Below are 21,150 nucleotides of genomic sequence, written 5' to 3'. Positions count from 1 at the left end.
GGCTTGGAGTTGCATCTGTTACCTTTCTAGTCAGTACTGACGGGCATTTAGGAAGGGAAGCAGGGGGCGGGGGCTTAAATTGAATAATGCCTAATACTGACTGCATTGTACTAGACTAACTTGCAGCCCAGTCCACAAGATATGTAGACCAAAGAACTTGGATTCAGTCCCAAAGGCATTCACTATCTCAAAGCAGCATTTCTGTACTTTTTGGTCATTTGCATTGCATTCAACATTGAAAAAGCACATCTAAATGTTTTCTATTAACGTATGTTGGCATGCATAACAAAAAGCAATTTATCTTTTTTTAAAAAACAAATTGAGTGGTGTGTGTGTGTGTGTGTGTGTTACAGTCTTGTCTTATGTTTGCCTTTCTGACAGTTTATAGATGCCAGCAATGGATAAGGTTGCTATGTGAAATGGAAAACAATGAAATATGTATTTCTCTTGGTATTCACAGTCTGAAAAGCACATCTGTGTAAAGCGTTCATCTTAAATGGGTGGAAAGGATTCCCCCCCTACAATAAACAAATCAAAATGTCTCTTAAATTAAGAGGAATACAAAAAATGGCCATTTTGCTTACACTTTTCTTCCTCTTGTGTCTTTTAGGTCAGTTTCATGAATTCAAAAGAAACTTACCAGTGATTTTTGGGTGCCTGGGCTGGTTTTCTTGTGTATTTGTAAGTACTGATACGTTTTATGACTACTTTGTACTTTACAGGAAGTTCCTCCCCCCCCCCCCAATCTTTATGTGCTTTATTTGTAAAAGAATAAATAGAAATGAGGTGTTGATGTTCATATTTTGATTAAGCAGCTGTGTTTTTCAGCACAAAATGGCTGCTATGGGCAGCAAAAGAAAGGGGTAGTAGTGAGTGCCATCACAAAAAACACAGTGTATTTATAGATATATATTAAAAGGTTACATGTTGATTTTCTGTTGATTTTAGTGTACAACACACATACACGGTTAAAATAAATAGCCTACAATTTTGGGTGCAATCATACTTGCTCCATGCATGGAACATGCTGTGGAGACCTTTTTTCCCTGCCCCCCATGGCATCTTCATGCCTAACCACTGCTGCTTTCTTCACATGCTACATTGCAACCAGACTATTAACTTCAAATTGGGCCCTTCTGTGTCTCGTACGGAAGCACTCGGCTACTGACTCCTCTTCAGGATCTGCATGCTGTGCCGCTCCACCTTTTGCTGAGGGTAGCCTATATCACATACTGATGCCTCATTGAGAGGTAAGGACTCATTGTCTGCCTCAGCTGCCTAGCAGCAATGTAATAATTAGATGAGCAAAATAGTCCAGGTGCTCAAGCTAAATAAGAGAGTTAGGGTTTGATGGAGGTACTTTTAAATTGGTATGCCTGCGTTCTGCATAAAGCAGAGATGGGGGAATGTTTGGCCCTCCAGATGTTGTTGGATTACAACTCCCATTGTCCCGGTTTATTGTCCGCGTTGACTGATGAGGGTTGAAGTTCAACAATGTCTGAAGGGCCGCAGGTTACCTACAGCCGGATGATACCCTTCTCATGAATGTTCTTTACTTACCCTGTTCACAACATGGAATAATTAAGACTGCAATCCTCTGAACATTTCCTTGAGAGTAAGCCTTATTGAATTCAGACTGCGCAGCATATTTAGAACGTAGAATTCAGAATCCATTCTGAAACATGGATCTACATACAGTAGTGAATATTTCCATTCTCTCTTATAATTGGTGTTTGTGTAATGGTGGGGGGTGAATGAGCAAAACATTTACACGGACACTAGAATTTTCAAAGGGTTCTTCCAGACGGGAAAACAGGTTGTCCAGATACTGCAATTGGGTGGTTGGAGTATTTCTTTTAAATTTATCGGAATTCCCCTCCCCCCAAAAAAGAGTAAATCCAGATTAAATTAGGGGTGGAATATGGGATAGCATTTTGATTCGAACAACCTTGTGTGAATGCTGCAAAAAATGACATACAAGACCCACCTGTCTGGAAGCACATGAAGTATGAATGCACAGGTTCCTATATTAATAACCTGTGGTGTAAAACATTGAATTTGTTCTCAGTTGAAAGAATCGTGAGTGTGTTTGTGTTTGTGTGTGTATGTGTGTGCGTGTGTGTGTGTTTAATCATATTTGCTTAACCTGGAATGAAAAAACAAAAAACAAAAACGAGTCCTGAACACTGACCCCTCAAAAAAGGCAAGCTGACTGAGGTAGAAATGTTGACCTATGAAATATCAACCCTGCATTTTTCTACTTGCGGGTTTCATTCTGGTTTTGGTCAAATGAGAAGACATATGTGATCAAGCAAACAGCTTTCAGGTTACAGCGAGCAGGCTGTGTGGTTCATATATCGAATAATGAAGCATTATATGAAACAAGACTGATATTTAGTCTGTGCAAAGTTAACAGCAAAAGTCTAATTGACTTAGGATTTTATCCAAGTGAATTTCTTTAAAACAGCTGAGACCAGAATTTGGTGTGTGTCTACTTGGAAGTAAGTCCCCCATATTCAGTTGGGCTTCACTCCAAGTATGCTTTAGGATGGCGGCCTAAGACACATTGATAGGGTCATGAAACAAATCTGACAATGCAGCTGATAATCCTTGCTCTGTCATTGAAAGGGTTTATGGTACTGTTTAGGAATTATTTATTAGAAAAAGTCTGCAATGGATTCTGGGCTGATTCACACACGCTTTGCATTACTTGATCTGTCATTCCTTGATTGCTCAAACATTCAGTTGCAAATCCACTTAACTGGAAAGCATTGTCTTAAGTACTATGAGACAGTATGGAAGTTCTAGTATTTAAGCTGTGCTTTGTCATTCATGGGGACGTGGGTGGCGCTGTTGGTTAAACCATAGAGCCTAGGACTTGCCGATCAGAAGGTCGGTGGTTCGAATTCCCACGATGGGGTGAGCTCCCGTTGCTCGGTCCCTGCTCCTGCCAACCTAGCAGTTCGAAAGCATGTCGAAGTGCAAGTAGATAATAGGTACCGCTCTGGCAGGAAGATAAACGGCGTTTCCGTGCGCTGCTGGTTCGCCAGAAGTGGCTTAGGCCACATGACCCGGAAGCTGTATGCCAGCTCCCTTGGCCAATAAAGCATGATGAGTGCCACAACCCCAGAGTCGGCCATGAGATGCATTCTAAGTAAAAGGACACATTCTACTCATGTAAAAACAAGCTGATTCCTGGACTGTCCACGGGCTGGATTTAGAAGGCGCTTTGGCCGGATCCGGCCCCCGGGCCTTAGTTTGCCTACCCATGCTTTTGATGGTATTTTATGAATTTAATAATTATATACTACTTTCTGTAGGGTAGCTTTTGAATGTAATCTTACTGAGTGAAATTTACTGAACAGGTCAAGATGGTAGATTGTCTAATTCTCCCCCTTTCTCTCTTTGGAGTGTGCATGTAAGTATGTGTGCGCGTGTACACACCCCTCCCAATATTTCAAGGGTGGATTGATTCATCTCCAGATATAAAAACAAAATCACTTAGCGCAAGCCATTCATTCATCATACAAGATGGTGCAGTAAAAGGTTAACTGCTCAGTGGATGGATGAGATCTACTATAAATAACTGTGCTGTTTAGAGGCCTGGCGATATAAGTTTACGGCAGGTAAAAGAGAGCTTTTACCCACTTAGCACAATGTTTGATAAAGATAGTACTATAAAAACATCTGTGTGTCTGATTGGAAAGAAAATGCAGCTCTTAATGAAACATGTAAAGTACGTGCAATGTGAAAACAGGTGAAAAGGATGGTTTTTAATTTTTTTAAAAAAAGAACAACTTAAATTTAAATCCATGTTACAACAGTACCTGACTATTTCAAACAGGCTGCTGAGTTCCCTCTTTAAAAATTTAAAACCATGAAGGCAAATTCCAGAACTGTTGTTATGTTTAGCTAAAGTTCTACTCACAGGCTACATTAATTCCACATATGCCAATGGATTTAAGTAGCCTTTGCGCAGGGTTGCTGCTTTAGGCCATAATCCTGCATGCATAGAACAGTTTATGAGCTGCTTCTCATAGAGGTCCAGTGGAACCCTCTTGTCTTACACTACTCTCCTGTTTTTTGTTCGATCTGACTCTGCCCGGCACTTTGCAACGTGACATGACTGCAACCCCTAGCCACCCCATGCTTAACATTAGCACACCAAGCATCCTGCTCTTTTGCAGGTCCCTCTGTTTCTGCTTCTGCTTCGACTACTCCAGGGGGATGGCTAAAAGGGCCTCAACTCCAAGGGAATGACCTGTCAAAGGACTCAGTGTACCTTCACAGATATGGTATGTCAGGTGGTAGAAGAAACAGTAGTAATGAGTCCTACCAAAGGCCACTCTGCACTCTATTTATGAACGAAGAGCATTGTGGCCCTTCTATTTTAGGTAAAGAAGACAGGAAAGTCAAGGTGGAGCGAGTTATTTTTGGTATGAACATCAGTGGGGAGCAACATACTTGATCAGCTGCAACTGTTTTTTTAATCTGTTTTAATAAGTTGTATTACTAAGTTGCTATTATTTAAGCCTTGGCGCTCCCTGTTTCACCCTATTGCTCTTCTGAAATGGGCATGCTGGCTCAGGATACAGAAGTAAAGCGTGCAGAAGACAAAGTAGGAATATAACGCAATGGCTGGGGAGAGAGCCTTCTCCATGGTGGTGTCCCACCTGTGGTTTTTCTGGTGCCTACATTAACTTTTTGCTGGTGAGCAGAGTAGGCCACTTTAAACCCTAGTTTTATTCTGCTTTGACCAACTGTTTAAATTTTGTTTGTTATACTAGTATATTTATATTGTATTTGTATTGTAGATTACCGCATTCTTAAATTTATTTTTTTATTGTGTGGAAGCCACTCTGGCATACTTTGTTTGAAAGGTGCAGTAAAAACACCTAACTGTACAGATTCCCCATGTATACACAGTAGCAGATTGTGCAGAAACCTGCCCGTTCAGATGTACGCAAGCTTTGTTTCTGGAGTTAAAAGAAGAGTGGTTTATCAGTTTCTTTACTTTCATTACCAGGTTTTGATCAGCTTCATGTGGACCTTTATAATCAGTTTTGTTTTCTTTATATGTTAGTTAGAGAAACTTGCTCTATTTCTTTGTTATGCTGTACGTAGTTCCTACAGTAAGACTACATCAAGGGTTTGCCTCCTCCCCTAGTTCAGCTTGTATGGTATTTTTTGGTCATCCCCACTTTCACCCCAATCTATTGGAATTTTAAATTTTTTTGGGGGGGAGCTTGAAAAACAAACAAAGATACTGTGATTCAGAGAATTATATGCCAAACTATGGAATATGGCAGGTTTGAATTAATTTGATTTGGGTCATTTGGGTTGGCTATGGAATGTGTGCAAATCTGAAAACAGTTCAAAATATTTTGGAATGACAAGCAGTCTTCAGTGAGTGGCAATCCCTTTCTTCCTACATTATGAATTTCTTAAAACAAATAAATTGCTTTTGGTAAATCAAGTACATCCAATGTAGGTGTAGACTTTTGAATTATAAATGGTTTCTTGGTAAAATAACAGACTGTAAATCTTTATCTTATATGTGGTAGGTTAAATAAAAAATTAGGGAAAATGAAATAATGTGATGGTTCTTTTACACAATAGGGTTATGTAAATTGTTACATCTCTTTTTAGTTCCTTTTGCTTGTCTTTGTAATTTTGTTATAATTAGTTATTCTTTTAGTGATGAAGTGCTGCATTGGCTGTACACACACATTTTCTCTAATTTTATTTATAACAAAAAGAACAAAAATCGTAGTTTATTTTTAATGTTTAATACTTTTTCAGCTTAAAACAAGATATGGGAGAATATAATAAATATATATATATATATAGCCATTATATCATTACATAATGCAAATAAGATGTAACAAACATGTTACAAGAATAAACTAAGGAAACAAAAAAAATAAATTATTTATGTAGCCCACTGGTACATACAGATGCTCATAGTTTTTCTCTTCTAAATTTTGTTGACTTGCCACTCCAAAGTTAGCCTGAAATACATTTCAAATCCCATATTACTTAACATGGATGGTGCTTTGGGTAGCTATATAAAGATACAAGTGCACACAATTTACTTTTAGGGAATCTACTTTACTTTATTCAGAATGGCCATATCCCATAATTTTACAACATATTCTATAATCATCCAATTGGTTTTCCAATACTTTATGTAAACAATTCTAGCTGCCACACTCATATAAAATAGGCCATCTATTATCTAAAATGCATTCCTGACTTGGATATCTTAAGGATGCCTTCTATCATATCAACCTGCATGGGAATTCAGATCTTCCACAGAGGCCTTTCTCAAGAGTTGCAAAACTGAAGGGGGTGCCAAAAAGGGAGAGGACTTTTTCATTATTGCTTCCCAGATTTTGGAATTCCCTCTCCAGGGAAATTCGTCTGGCGCCTACAGTGTTCTTTTTTAGGTGCCAGGTTAAAAGTGTGTGTGTGTGTGTGTGTGTAATCAGCCAATTTAATTGAAATGATTTTTTAGATTTAAGGGGAAAGCAGTGTATTTTAAACACTGGAGCTGAGTTAATCCAATCTGCTGAATTTGGAATGTGTGAAGGTTTGTGTTTTATAGGATCTAGTTCTTGTTTCTCATTAAGAATTGTGTTTATTGCTGCTACAATTTATTTCCAAAATCTCATCACTTGTTTACCATGCTAGCAATGGTGATAAAAATCTCCTTGCTTTTTGTCATGTTTCCAGCTATTTTCAGAACAATCCTGCTGCATCTTTGATGCTTTTACTAGAGTCATATACTATATCATCAAAAGTGGCTTCTTAACTTTTTCAAGTCTCTTAAACTGAGTAATCCTATTTTGTACAGTTTGTCTTCCCACCTGCCTTTGCCTTATGTGCAATATTCACTGTTGGATAGGGCACTATTTAAGTTAATTGCAAAATTTTGTGTCCTCTGTACCTAACAGTATGGATGTACTTGGCTACCATTGAAGAAGTTAAACCCAGTCCCCCCCTCTATATTCTAGAGTGAGATTGTTCCAAAAAGAAGCCATTTATAGTATCAGTAAGCTGCTTCTCCAAACCATGTACAGATGTGTCATTCAGCCAGTTAATATCGGGGTTGTTGAAATCATCCATTATTATTTTTTTCTCTGGCAGATTTTGCCACTTCATTAATATCTTTCAACATACTGAGTTGCTTGGCTGCTTCTTCTTTTACATGGCTTATATCATATCATGCCATCACAGCACATTCTGCAGTTTCAAGTTAATTGCTCAATTAACAGCGGTATTCATAAAGTGCTAGGAAAATTCCACAACTAATGATTTGGACAATTTCAAAATAGGTTGGTATTTCATAGTTTTAAATGTCAGGCATGCCAGTATATGCAGGCGCAGGATCATCTAAGCTTTGAACTCTTATGTAGGTATAGAGGCTAGAATTTGTGAGGTGAGTTTTTCAGCACCACCCCTTCCTTGTATCGGGGAGTTCTGCGGCCACCTTTTTAACCTCCTGGATTTCTGGTTAACAAAATTAAAAATATAAATTGACTCCTCAGTTGCTTAAGGTTGTGTTTTACCATAATGAAAGAATAAGCTACATTAATAGGCTTTTGTAATCTACCATCCTGGTCTTGGTGAGCTTTGTGATGGTTTCTTGTCAGTGCTTTTGACTGGATGCTTGAATGTATGAGAACCATTGTTTATAAGTTTCTTGCATCCTTTTTTTGCATTTGCCACGTTGCCTGGATATTGGAGGTAGTGGATACCATTATTCAGCCACAACATACCATTTTACTGGAGGATATGTCATACCCTTGGGGATATGACAATTGTGCCTGTAGATTCTTTGCCGAATCTAAAAACATTTTCATAAGTACCACAAAGGAATAGGGTAGAGGGCATAGACACACAGCTCTGAAAAAAGGTAAATTACCTGTAATGTTAATGCTTTCAGTATCACTGAAAGACACTTAATACTGGTGATAATCTGAAGTAAGCAAAAATAAAACAGCAGTTCAGAAACATTGTGTGATCTAGCCAAACATAAGCACATTTAGCAAAAGGTAAAGGTAAGCCCCAAATGAACACAGTGAGCCTTACTTCTGGTTAAACAAGCACAGGATTGGGATTGGTAATACCCGGTGTTTGTAATTTGAAGTATCTGCTTGAGTCTAGGTAATTGGAATTACACCTGTGTTTAAGGATTACATGCATCTCTAAACAATGCTTTGCTAGGAAGGTGTTAATTATCAGGCTCGGGAAAGTAATAATATGTATAAAATGCTAGTTGCTGCAGTGATATTCAGGTCGTCTTCTCAGGACTGTTTTTGTAATCTCATAGATACCTCAAGGACAACACAATTTACATGCTCTAACAAAAAAGGAAAAGAGAAAAAAAGAATTATATTATCCCTTTTGGGCATGCAACAAACCACCATTAACATTTTTTCATCGGTATTCTTTTTAGAGTTTTCTAAACTGAACACTACAATGCTAACAGCTTATTTTTATAAAGAGGTTATTACAGTACTTTCACATCTTTATAGTACTGTAGTAAAGCTGAATTTACTACTATAGTGAAGGTAGAGTGAGGCTAAAGCCAGAGTCAACATAAAAATGATTCAACACCCTTTGCAGATAGGGCGGGGGAAAGACCTTCTTGACTTGAGATCTGATACTGTATATAGCTAGAGGGCAGTTGTTTAAGGGTTGCCAATAAAATGTGCACACCACTGACAACAGCTGCTTTCTTATTGGTTCAGCATTGAATACTGAAATGTGAGGGATGCCTTTTCTTCTCTGTAAATACTTGATTAACATCAAATGTTTAATAAGAGTCACATGCACAAATGGAAAAGAGAAACCATCCTTAAGATTAAGTGTCTGAGACTGGCTGGGAACAAATCCAAATACCTGATTTTGTACTGTTGTGCCTACAAATTACTCTTTTAAGTATTGTGGTGTAAAACCTTTAAGGTGCTCCTTTTAATTTGAGCGTGCTGACGAGGAAATATAGATTTGTTTACGTGTATAGAATTAAAGTAAACTTGTGCACTGGGAATTGGCAAATCACGTTGAGACCAATCCAGTGCGGAAATTGATCTTATTATACTGCATGGGGATGATGGCTGATCCTCTCTAATATGTGAGGGCAGCACATGACACAAGCAAGGACTTGTCACAATACATATGTCAGAATTTTCCCCCCTTCCTAGAGTAGGAGAGAAAAAGTAGAGAAAAAACTGGGCACTGTGCTGAATTATTTGGCTTGGGTGGAAGCTGAGTTCACCTCTGTTTGCGCATGCTTTTTCTGCATGTTCTGTTGCAGCCTTCCGTAATCACATGTCCCATTATCCTTGACCATTGGCCATGTTGGCTGGTGATGGGAGTTGGAGCCCACCACATCCGGGGGAAGGCTGTTCTAGCATATTCCATACCAAGTAACTTGCATCATACACTTGCATTCAGAATTATGCAAGGGAGCATGGTCCCACTCTATTCTGCCTTGGTCAGACCACACCACTGTCCAGTTCTATGCAGCACAATTTAAGAAGGATATTGACAAGCTGGAACGTATGCAGAGGAGGGCAACCAAGATGATAAAGGGTCTGGAAACCAAGCCTTATAAGAAGTGCTTGAAGGTATGTTTAGCCTGGAAAAGAGGAGACGGAGACGGAGAGGGGATATGATACGTGGGCTGTTACATGGAGGATGGAGCAAGCTTGTTTTCTCCTGCTCTGGAGGCTAGGACCTTGAACCAATAGATTCAAGTTACAAGAAAGGAGATTCCGACTAAACATCAGGAAGAACTTCCTCACAGTAAAGCTGTTCAACAGTGGAACCGACTCCCACGAGAGCTGGTGGACTCTCTTTCCTTGGAGGTTGATAAGCATGGGTTGGAGGTCCACCTGACATGTATGACCTAGTTGAGATTCCTGCATTGTAGGGGGTTGGACTAGATGACCATTGGTATCCCTTCTAACTCTACAGTTCTGATTCTCAGCCCCTAAAAGGACTGTTCCTTTTCAGGGATCCAGGCAGTCTGGGATAGGATCCTTGCACTGCTGTTTCCTTGTACTTCTTTCCTTTACTTCTAAAACCTTCTGTTGCTGCACAATATAAAACATTCAAAGACTTGGGCTTGAGACTGACTGCCCATCCCAAACCTGAGTGATTTATTGCTATATATGCAAAATTTTCTTGAGAAAGGGAAAATGTATCCCTTTTCTTTAGCTCCCTACCATGGGAAGGGGGTGTTTAATGCAGTGCATACCCACTTGTTATACCTAATTCCCTTACTATAAACCCCAGTGGGTCAAGCAAGCCAGTTCCCTGTCTCTACTCCCACTTGAATGGACATGTCCAATATTCTGGTAGTCCTGGAAATGAAAGATCCTTGTCACCCTGGTTTGTTTTTTTTATTAAAAAGTTGTATTTTAATATAAATACTTTCCCTGAGCACAGAAAAACTGGTACCATATTTTTGAAAGGCACTATTGCACTTCCAAACTGATAGGTAAGGACTATCCAAGTTAGGTATTAAAAGAAAATTAACTATTATTATTATTATTATTATTATTATTATTATTATTACTACTACTACTGCTGCTGCTACTGCTACTATTGTTATTGGTTTAGAAGCCTTTTGAAACTCTTTATTGTTCTTGTCTAGGAAGACAATAAGATTTTTGAGACAGTTTTATTTTTTAAATATAAGATTTCCACTCATAAGAAAAGTTCAGGTTGAAACTGAATAAATAAGTCTGCCAATTTCCCAAGGGTGAGACCACTGCTTTCCCATGCCTCTTTTTAGCTACAATGACAATGACACTTTGATAGACAAGGTTACCTATTCTGACATAACAGACCTTTTGCTGCTTAGCTTGCTTTTGTTACTGAGGCTTAGCCTTATGAAATTTATTAAAATTTAAATGGTATTATGAGTGCTATCATTGTACAAATGAGTGCTTAATTGTCTTTTTTTCTTCTGAGAGTGCCAGCAATGACTTCGTAGATTAAAATCACCTTTGTGAGAATATCAGCATTTATCCAGTAACCACTGAAAAAACAAGGGAAGTGTTTGTTCAGTTTCTGCTAGCAGCAACCTATTGCCTGTGCAGTTTGTGGAGTGCCTCTCCATCATCTTCAGAGGGGGAAAAGAGTGCCCTGTAGGCTAAAGAAGAATAAAGTCTTGAGTGTCTGAGAGATAGAGACTCTAGACAAGTGAACATTTTCTCAGGAAACTCCAGTCTGCCATTATATTAACAAGGAAGTGTTTAAAAAGGTTTAAGGGACATATTAGATGGAAGAGACAAATAGCTATTCTGTTCTTGAGCAAGCTCTAGTGAAAGTGCTGAATAATGAATTAGAGCAGTTGTGATGAATCTGCAGACAAGAAACTTTCGACTTTCTCCTCTCTCTCTCTCTCTCTCTCTCTCTCTCTCTCTCCCCCAATCTCTCCCTCCACCCCCACCCCCCGCCGGCGTGCCTTTGCTCTCCTATGACTTTTCAGGTCCAGTGGACAAGCTCAAGCAGTTTCCTCCCCTTTGAAAGGATTTAGCCTAGGAATTGGCCTTCTGCCACATTTAATCTCTCTCTCATTCTTGGGAGGCAAGAGCTTTGCTGCAGGATGAGTAGCAAACAAGGAGAATATATCAAGACTAGGAGAGATGGTACAGTACAAGGAGGGGCAGCCACGCACATAAATTCAACAAGATAGACACAAAATAATATTGGCCAAGTTCCAAAGATACGTGAAATCACTTTTGTGAGTCCGGGGTGGAGGGAGGGGATGGTTTTCCTCAAATAGTTCCCCCCCCCCGCCATGCCACATGCAATTGTGTAGCATTTATGTAATTACATAAATGGGTGTGGTGTTTGTGGCAGTTTTTTTTTAAATTATTTAGCAGGATGCGATGGCTATCCCATAGGCTTGTGTGTGCTAGTGACCCTTCAGTTTGATGTTTATCAGATCAACAATCATGTTTATTACACTCAAGTTTCCTTTAAATCCTCTTGATACAGTTAAGGCTGAATAATGAGACCAGGTGATTGATCGACCTGGCAGAAGCAGTGACAGAATCCATCAAATAATAAGGAAAGTAAACTAACTAAAACAACTAATATTCCACCTAGTGAGAAATGCTTAGTGACCTGGGCTACCAGAAATATCTGTTGCTGGCTGCTTGCTTAGAATACTTAAATTGAGAGATACAAGGTATTCTAGGTGCATCTTTACATTAGTTTACTTATTCCTCCTGTGCTTAAAGCAGCCTTTGCCAACCTGATTTCCTCCAGATGTTTTGGACTATAACTCTCATTGCTGTCTCTGTGGCTAATGGGAGTTGTAGTTAAACATCTGGAGGGTAACAGATTGGTGAAGGCTGGCTTAAACTTCCAACAGTTGTCTGAAAAGAAAAACAAAACCTAGTAGCAATTTCCCATGGATGAGAACAGCAGGGTGCCATATACATCATCTACCAGTTATGATGCCCCACATGAAAAATCCACCAGTTTTATGCATTTTCACAAATAAATTAAGTAGAATAATGAAAGTTATTCACAGTATATGGTTCATATTTTTATTTCAGTTTGCATTTAGCCTATGGCAGGCTAGAAAGACAATAGTTTGGCAGCTGGCTCCTGGTTTTGTAATGGGTTTTTTTTCAGGCCAAGGTAAATTTGTGCTTATGATGTAACCTCTACCATCTAAACAAAGTCTCATGTTTATGCAGATTGCCAGATTGGCACTGAGGTACCCTGAAGCCCAGTCACATCAAGAGTGGAATGTGGACAGCCCCATGTGTCAGTCCTGTGTTAACAGGAACACCCTGTGCTTGTTTGTTTGACAGGAATATATTCTTGTTTAATGCTGAATATGTAGATCTTGCTGGCATTGTGGGTGATGTACATCATAATGATCTTATTTTCAGTTGTTGATTCTGAGTTGCTGTCTGCTTGTTATTCTTACATTATTTGAATTAGACAGATTTGGAAACTGGATGAGAGAAAGGTCAGATAAGTGATTTTAGTACTTATAATAATGCAACTTCCTAATGTGCGTGTAATCTGAAGTGTAGCCTTCTTTTGTTGCACAAATGAGTTTCATGTTTAAGCAGCTTTGCCATGCTGTTGGATCGGTGATAGGTATAGTAAACAAGCAAAATGTCTTTCATTGTGGCAGTGGGATCTTTGTGGTAGCTAGCCTTGTGTCCTATGGACTTTAAGGGCAAATCTTGCTGTCACTGCAACAATGTCCTCCAACATACCACATGATTTTTCCCCACATAGAAAACCAACCACATTAAAATGGATGGTTTCATTCAAATAATAAAATTGATGAGACAGGTAACATTGGCCTGTCTGTTGTGTCCTTCCAAGTTCCTTATGTAGCATCAGTACTATTTCAATGATTTGGGGTGGGGTGGAAGTGGGGCAGAATTGCTGCATGCTAGCAGTGGATAACCTTTTTCAGCCAGAGGGCCACATTCACTTGTGGGTGCAACTGGGGTCAGAAATAGGAAGCACAACAGATATGACTCCTCTTTTTTGCATGGTAGGGTACATTGAAGCCACTCTACACCCCCACACCCCCCTACCCCTCTATCTTCCATCCATGCTACCAAGAAGCATTATCACAGTTCAAAGACATATTTCCACCTGGCCAAAACACTTGAGGAGAGCACAGAGCAGGGCCAGTGAGGTGTGTCACATGGTGAAGGGGAATAACAGCAGGAGGACATAGCCTGGGGAGAGTCCCAAAGCCCAAATAGAAAGGGTCAGAAGGCCAAATTTGACATCTGGATCTGTGGTTCTTAATGTCTGCTGTCTTCTGACAGAATTCCATTCCCTCTTCAGGGAAAGAATTGCATTTTAAACAGTTTAAACTTAGTGTTGTGCAGATGAGATGGACTGGAGATCTTCTCAGGCTTCTTATGTACACTGGTGGAGGAGGTGAGGTCTCAGGTTAGATGTTGTGGTTCTGTGGGTTTTTATTTCTAGGGACAGTTGAAGACAGCAATGCTTCCGAACCACAGGAATGATGGGTAGAACACACATGACAAACAGCTCAGTGAGCATTACAAGACAGAGGATACAATACAATTTTAGAGCCTATTTCATGGTGACGATGGCAGCAGAGAGGGACTATTTTTATACCACCATTGCATCTGCTCATTGCCATCCAGCAGAGCTTTCTTCATTTGCATTTCTAGAACAGTTTGCTGGAACCCTTGGTAGCCCATTGTGATATATTTACACAGCATTTGGCAGATAAAATTGCTTGCATCTGCTCCAACTTGGATGCTAGTTTGTTTCAGTACAGTTCTTTGCTCCTCCATGTACTTTTGCTTGGATGATTTTCAGTTGTTGTGGTCTGAGGAATGGATAGGATGTTGGAGAAATGTGGTGTACCGCTTGTGTACTCAACTTTTGTTCTTCTTGGCTAAAGGGAGTGACCAGCTGGGCCCAAGAGGTGGTCAGTTCTTCTTTGGGAGAGGGGGTGGTCAAAGCTGCCTTGAAGGAGGCAGCTGTCAAAGCTACTCCTTAAGAAGCGTCCCTTGGACTCTACTGATTTTTCCAAATATTGTCCCATTTGTAACCTTTGTAGTGCTAGAATGAGCATTGGTAGCCCAACTCCAGATATCCCCGAATAAAGAAAGATTATCTGGATCCATTTCAGTCTGGTTTTTGGAACTGAAATTGTACAGCTTTGGTTGTCTTGATGGACAATCTTAGCTGGAAGAGAAACAATGGAGTGTTTTTAATATCATTGACCATCGTATCCTTGTTTCCATGCTCCAGTGGTTCTGTTCTTACCTTGCTCATTGATTCCAGAGGTGGTGTTGGAAGACTAGTGTTTTTGTTCTTCCTGAAACAGGCTGGTCTTGCTACAGTTTTCCGTGCTATAGTAACCTCTAAGTTGCACTAGTGTTATATATAACCTATGAATAGCATTCAGAGAAAGTATCCAGTTCAAAATACTGTGGCAGTTTATCCTGATTTGCTTGATGTGCATCCTCCCATTAGTTCATTCCATACTTTTTAATGCATTTTCTAACTGGGGTTTTAATTCTCTCTTATTTATTGAACGTTCATCCTGATTTGCTTGCAGGGTGTTTCTACATCTTAAAGTGCATTTGTTGCACTATGGCAGTAGAGCTCTTTAATACACTTTAATTGGACAAATCTAAATTTACAGTATGTACTTGAACCCCCCTTGCAAAATAGTGACAGTCTGGAGGCACCCCAAGTACAATTCATAGTGCTTCTCTTGTCATTTAAAAGTCTGGGTAACTTGGGGTCTGGTATGTTTGTTGGATTCCTACTTTGCTCAGAAGCTACTAAAAGCCTTCATAATCTGCCTAGGTGAATAAAAATCTTTGCCAGCCTTTAATTTTTATCAGTAGCACTGAGAAATAGGATGTTTTTGATGATGTTTTTCTTTTTTCTCTCTTAGTCTTGTTTCATTGATTGCTTATGACTGATGGTTTAAAAATCTGATTGTAAGGTGCCTTGGGGCTTAGAATCATCAAAATGGCAGGAATTCCTATGGGGACAATGACACACTTTCCCCTGCCCCAGTGACCCCAGGCATTGAGAATTAAGCCAACTGCTATCTGAAAAGTCCTGTGCCTTCATTTACACAGCCCCATTCTGGATTCCTTTATTTAGGAACTTGGGAAGCAGATTTATACTGAGTCAGACCGTTGCTCCATGTAATGCAGCATTACCTGCACTGACTGGCGGTGGCTCAGTATCATTACCAATAGGAGTCTTTCCCAGCCGTGCCTAGCGATGCTATGGATAGAACCTGGGATCTATTGCACACAGAGCATGTACCATCTAGTTGCTACAGCCTATCAGAACGTAGTGAGATGGAAAATACATCTCTGCATCTTGAGTACTCCAGCTATACATTATTTATGATGGAAGGTGAATGCCAAGGGCCAAATTGTTAGTTCTCTTATGAGATGGACATTGATTGTATTTGAAATAGCATTAGGAATAGTTAAATAAGTTGTGAATAAGTGACCAGACCTATCGTTTAGTCATATTGCATATGTCTCATGAATGTACAGTATAGAATTTCATGTCGTCACATTTTGTTTCTATTTTAGATTGCTTGGCACAATTCAAAAATTATGTTGATCGATAATATTTTAAATGGAATATCTTTATGTACTTTAAAAGATTATTAAAAAAGAAAGATAAACAATGACACCCATTTTTTTCCTGAAAGGTAAAGGGCAGCTATCCCAGAAGCATTACAGTTCCAAGAACTCTTATGTAGTAATCCGACTGAGTTCAATGACAAATCTCAAGAATGAATTATTTGAGGGCTTGGGATTTATTTATTTTATAAATAACATATATTTTACAAAGTTTGTTTGTTATACATTTGTACATCCCTTAAGATATTTCAGCCAATATTTTCATGATGGTTCCTGATATCAAGCAGTAGGTTTTCATCTCTGTTTGGATATAGTTGGACATGATGGCAGACTGAACCTTTCAAAACTGCACCAATTTTAACCACTGATTTCAAAGCTTCACAGATTTTTTGGTTTCTTAGAATGCTAGGTATGAGGCTGCTAACATAACAGCTATGCAATAATCAGATTTATTTAGGCAACCTGTGCATACTTACTCCAGAGCAATCGTATTTTGAGCCTTTGATTAAGTGGGACAGTAGCAGAACCTCTTACTGTTCTTGTTAATAATTGCTTTGATTCTACATTTGTACATGAATCTCCCTATATAAATGATGGTAAATAAAAGTTGTATTTCATGTAATTCCATAGGCTCCATTTTAACGTGTTTAAAACTATCCCCTTGAAGACTGGCTAAATGCTGATCCTTCTTTCCTTGTAATCGCCTGATAGTTTATAAACTGTCCCCTTCTCCATCTGCAGAAATATGTCCTCTTGTAGGAGAGGGATTTCTATAAAGCTTTCTGAGAGGAAAGAAACATGCCAATTAACAATATTTTCCATTGGCCAATCTCCAGAATAAGACTGTTGTTACAGTTCTTGGTGCAGTTTCCTTTTTTATGTTAATGGTTTCTTTCTTTCTTAACTAAATTGCTATGTAGCTGGCAAATAATTGAAAATAGACCACTCTTAAAATAATAATTTTGCTAACTGGAAAAATTTGTTCATTTCTGTTATGCTGCTTTATTGCATGTGTTTTTTTCCCAGGCAGCTCTCCGGACAGTAATTTTTATGCCATTCCTTTAAAATAACTTGCAAGTCTTGCAGGGCCTTTTTAGGCATTCAGTGCTGTTCTCTGCTGAAAGGGCAAAAGAGTTGGGAGATGTCATAATTTTGTTGATTAATTGGACCATTATTTTGGCTATGTTATTTGTCTGTATTGGACTTTATTTCTCTCTTGTACTATTTTTAATAACTCCTTCAGACAGAATTCCAAGAATGTAGGAGAAGCATGGAAGGAAGGTGGGAATGAATTACATTGCAGTCATATGTTCAGTTAACAGGAAACAATGCATATTTATATTTTTTTTGTAAATAATACCCAAGTGGAAGTGTGACAGGAAATACATATTTCTTCTATTGGTCATTCATAAACAGCATGTGGAAAAGTCAGAATGATTCCTTATCTTGCCAACTGGTTAGAGTATTTAAATGAACCACATGGGACACTTAGGAAATACCTGTTCTGGTTGCATGATACCTTTTGAGATTCACAGTCCTATCAAATCACCATATATGCTGAACCTTTATAGAACTATCTTTTAAAAAGATGACTCAATATGAATCATAGTAACTTTAGCTATACAGGAATAAAACTATATTTTCTCAATATTCACACAGAAGATCTCTTCCATCTTAAAAATCTCCCTGTATGCATAAACTTTTCAATTAAGGAGAACATAAGGCAATACAGTTTCTGCCTCATGTGTTAGCTTCCCAGAAGAAAGGAGATATTGGTGTGGTAAGCACGCAGGTCAGCTTTCCTTTGCTCTCCTCCTGAACATAAAAAAATTAGGGGTTTTTTGCTCCCAAAATTGAGGTAGGTGGGTGTGGGTGAGAGAGAGAGAGAGAGAGAGAGAGAGAGAGAGGCCGGAGGAGGTTTGGGCATGATAAAAGTTTTGAAATCCCTCAACCCTTTTTCATGCTTTCCTCCACATTTGCACCTGTTTCTTTCCCTGTTTTGCAAGATTAAGAGAAAGGTTCATTTGATGGGCTGTTTTGTTATCGGCAAAATAATCCTGTTTTCTTTCATTCCTCTAAAGCAGAGTGTGTGGGGGTATTGTTTTGTTTGTTAATATGCTATATATTTTTGTGTTTTTATATTGTAAACTGTCCTGGGATCTTCAGATAAAGGGTGGTATTTTAATTAAATTAATTAATTAATTGACTGGTTGATTGGTTGATTAACGGGATAAGCACAGTGTTACACAGCAGAATTCCAAAGAGCGAGAATTCAGACCTGGCAATTTTGATTGCATTTCTTCCAAAGTTATCAATCCTTAAAAAACAATCAAAATGACGAACAGTAAGTTCAACCTGAATATAAAATCAAGTACCAGCATCTGAACTAAATCAAATGGTTGTTCTGATTGCAGATCCTTCCTTTTCACATCAGTGCGATGCAGTACAAATGTTACCATGCCCAGAGCTTGCAAATTCCACCCACCATTCAAGTTCAATTTTGAGCATTATATTGGAAGCACATCTCACCTGTGTTTCCTCATTGGCTACTTTTTTAGAACATCTGAAGGCAATTGAAGGACAGTCCAAAAATTGCTCCTTCTCTCTCTTCTTCTTCTTCTTCTATCTGAGTCATGAAGTATACTGCCCCAGGGTGGGAAGGAGATGTTTTAGGAAAGAGAGTTGATTTTTGCACACAGGGTTCTATAGTTGTTTCTGAAATATTCTGTCCTGTAACATCAGAATGGCATACCGACATGGTTTCTCCTGCCTGAGAAATGTGCCTTGAAGTCAATGTTTGGATGAAAAAATACCCAAACACAATTATTCTCCTGGAATGATACAGCCAAACTTGGTTAAAGGAGGGAAGACATTTTTATATGAAACCATAATATGGATATTGACACCTAAAACATTTGCTAAGATAATTTCCAGGTCTTAGCAAAGCAGTCATTTGAGAAGACAGTTCTGGCATTATTTAAAAGAGACATATACTTAAAAATATGAACGAATAAAAATATCTCCTTAGTGTTAACTATACGTTAAAGGAAAGTGACCTAGTAAAATGTTTTATCCTCAACTTCTAAGCAGGATTGCATTCATAGTTTCCTTCAGCAAAACTCCGCTATCAGGATGCTTCTGTTGGAAGGAGACAGGTGATTTTCGCCAATTCTGCTTTCTGCCTGGTGGCCCCTGAAAAGCTGCTTCCAAGGGTTAGTGGATGTTCTGAATCAGCATGGAAAGTGATGTGAAGGCTGCAGGGGAAAGGAAGAATTAGTGAAAATTGCTTCCCTGCTTCTTCCAACAGGAGCATCCAATGAGTGGGGTTCTGCTAATGAGACAGTTGGATCCAACCCTATAAATTTATTACACTATCACTTGATCATTTTACTGAGCTACCTTCCTTTTAAGATCTGTAGAAGAGCAATTCTGGATCTAACCCATATTCAGCATCATAACTGAAGCTTCTGGAGGCAAAGTATATATTTGTATTTGGTCTTATATAAACAAATGATTATAAAGTACTGAAGCTGCCAGGCCTGCTGTTAAAATAACTTGATACTTGCCACTGTCAGCATAGCATGTACTTGATAATTATGTCCACATGGCCTGTTTTGTGACAAACTCTTGGTTAGCTGTGTTTGAAAACATAAATTCTCCCTTCTTTTCTAGAGTACAAGTAAGCTGTTACTGAACAACATACAGCCTAGTACAGAAACTTAGATGACAGATCTATTTGAAAGGTCTGAGGCTACTCAGGCTTGTGATTTACAGATTCATCCTAAGTGCCATTGTCCATTGTGTGGTATCAGCTCAAGATACAGTAACAAATGGGAGATTGTATGGCAAGTGTACCATGTTAACTATCAGATTAAGCTTTCCATCTTCTTTTCTCTGAATTGCTATACGTGGTGTGCTAGGTTCCTGTGAATAATCTGAGTTGTTTCTCCCCTGCAAAACCATAAAGTCCATCTTGGCTTTCTGACACTGACTAAGCTACTTGGATTAGGAAAACCTGGTCTTAAAAGAGAAAAATTGGATGTTCAGCAAACCCAGCAGATATTTTGAAACACTCATGGAGCTGATAAGAGTCATCGTAAATTTAAACATTACCTTGCCTTGCACGGAAACCACACTAATAAATGGCTTTGAATTTTTTATGAATGACTGAGTACCAAGCTTTACTAATAAGCCCAAGCTGTGGTGCTTTATATTTTTCTTTTCTTTTCTTTTTTCTTTTTGGCTAAAGGATGCTGCAGAGAAAGCACTGATGAGGTGTCATATAATTTTACAAGTTGCATAACTGCTTTTAACAACTAAACTCTCTCTGATTAAAATAACAATTGAGCCTGTAATTTTTCTGAACAGCTGCTGCTACAGGGGGTCATTACCTTGGAGAGCTTGGAAATAATTGTACTCCTAATACATGAGTTATGTAGTCTCATGTTTTACAGCAATGCACAAAGTTTAAAGCCTATAGTAGAATGTTATTTGAAAGCTGTCAAACCATGTTAAAAAAGACTGCATCGTCAAAGGCCCTTGTGGCCAGGATTCAACATGTAGCCTTGTCTTACTCATTATAAAATGCATGTTTATAAAGTTCCACAGAGCATCCAATTCCCAATTCACTTATATCAGCAAGACTTAACTTGCTCATTAATCTAAATTCTTTTGCAACTTTAATCTACATGTTTAATTAATCATAAAATGAGGCGGTAAGTAATTTCAGCAATGTGTGGCTTGTTATCAGATGCATTTAATCACTCTTCTGTGAGCTCATTTGGAAACACCTGAAGATGTCGAGAGCAGTTTGAATAAGCATAAATTATTCTTTGTCAGTGTACTTCACCCAACTAATAAGACATTAATTTAAAAAAGGCAGTGTTAGTCATTTTTAAATCTTCACCAATATTTTTAGCTTAGCAATATAACGCTAATTGTATATACTGTACAATACACAATATAGTGTCCGACAGTGGAACAG

General features: G+C 38.6%; 1 protein-coding gene across 14 annotated transcripts in view; it reads left to right on the top strand.

The window, feature by feature from the left end:
• Window positions 1–21,150, top strand: part of SOX6 (SRY-box transcription factor 6) — a 466,488-nt gene that overhangs the window by 97,220 nt on the left and 348,118 nt on the right. For 13 of the 14 annotated variants that reach the window (XM_080975160.1, XM_080975165.1, XM_080975162.1 and 10 more), the window contains one exon: window positions 611–681. The exons of the other annotated variant lie outside the window; for it this stretch is intronic. The gene's annotated coding sequence lies outside the window, so the exon portion shown is untranslated. The remainder of the gene's footprint in view (window positions 1–610; window positions 682–21,150) is intronic. 14 annotated transcript variants of the gene reach the window in all.

This window comes from Podarcis pityusensis (genome assembly GCF_964106645.2).
Source record: "Podarcis pityusensis genome assembly, chromosome: 1".
NCBI lineage: Eukaryota > Metazoa > Chordata > Lepidosauria > Squamata > Lacertidae > Podarcis > Podarcis pityusensis.
This window is presented reverse-complemented; position numbering and strand designations above follow the sequence as displayed.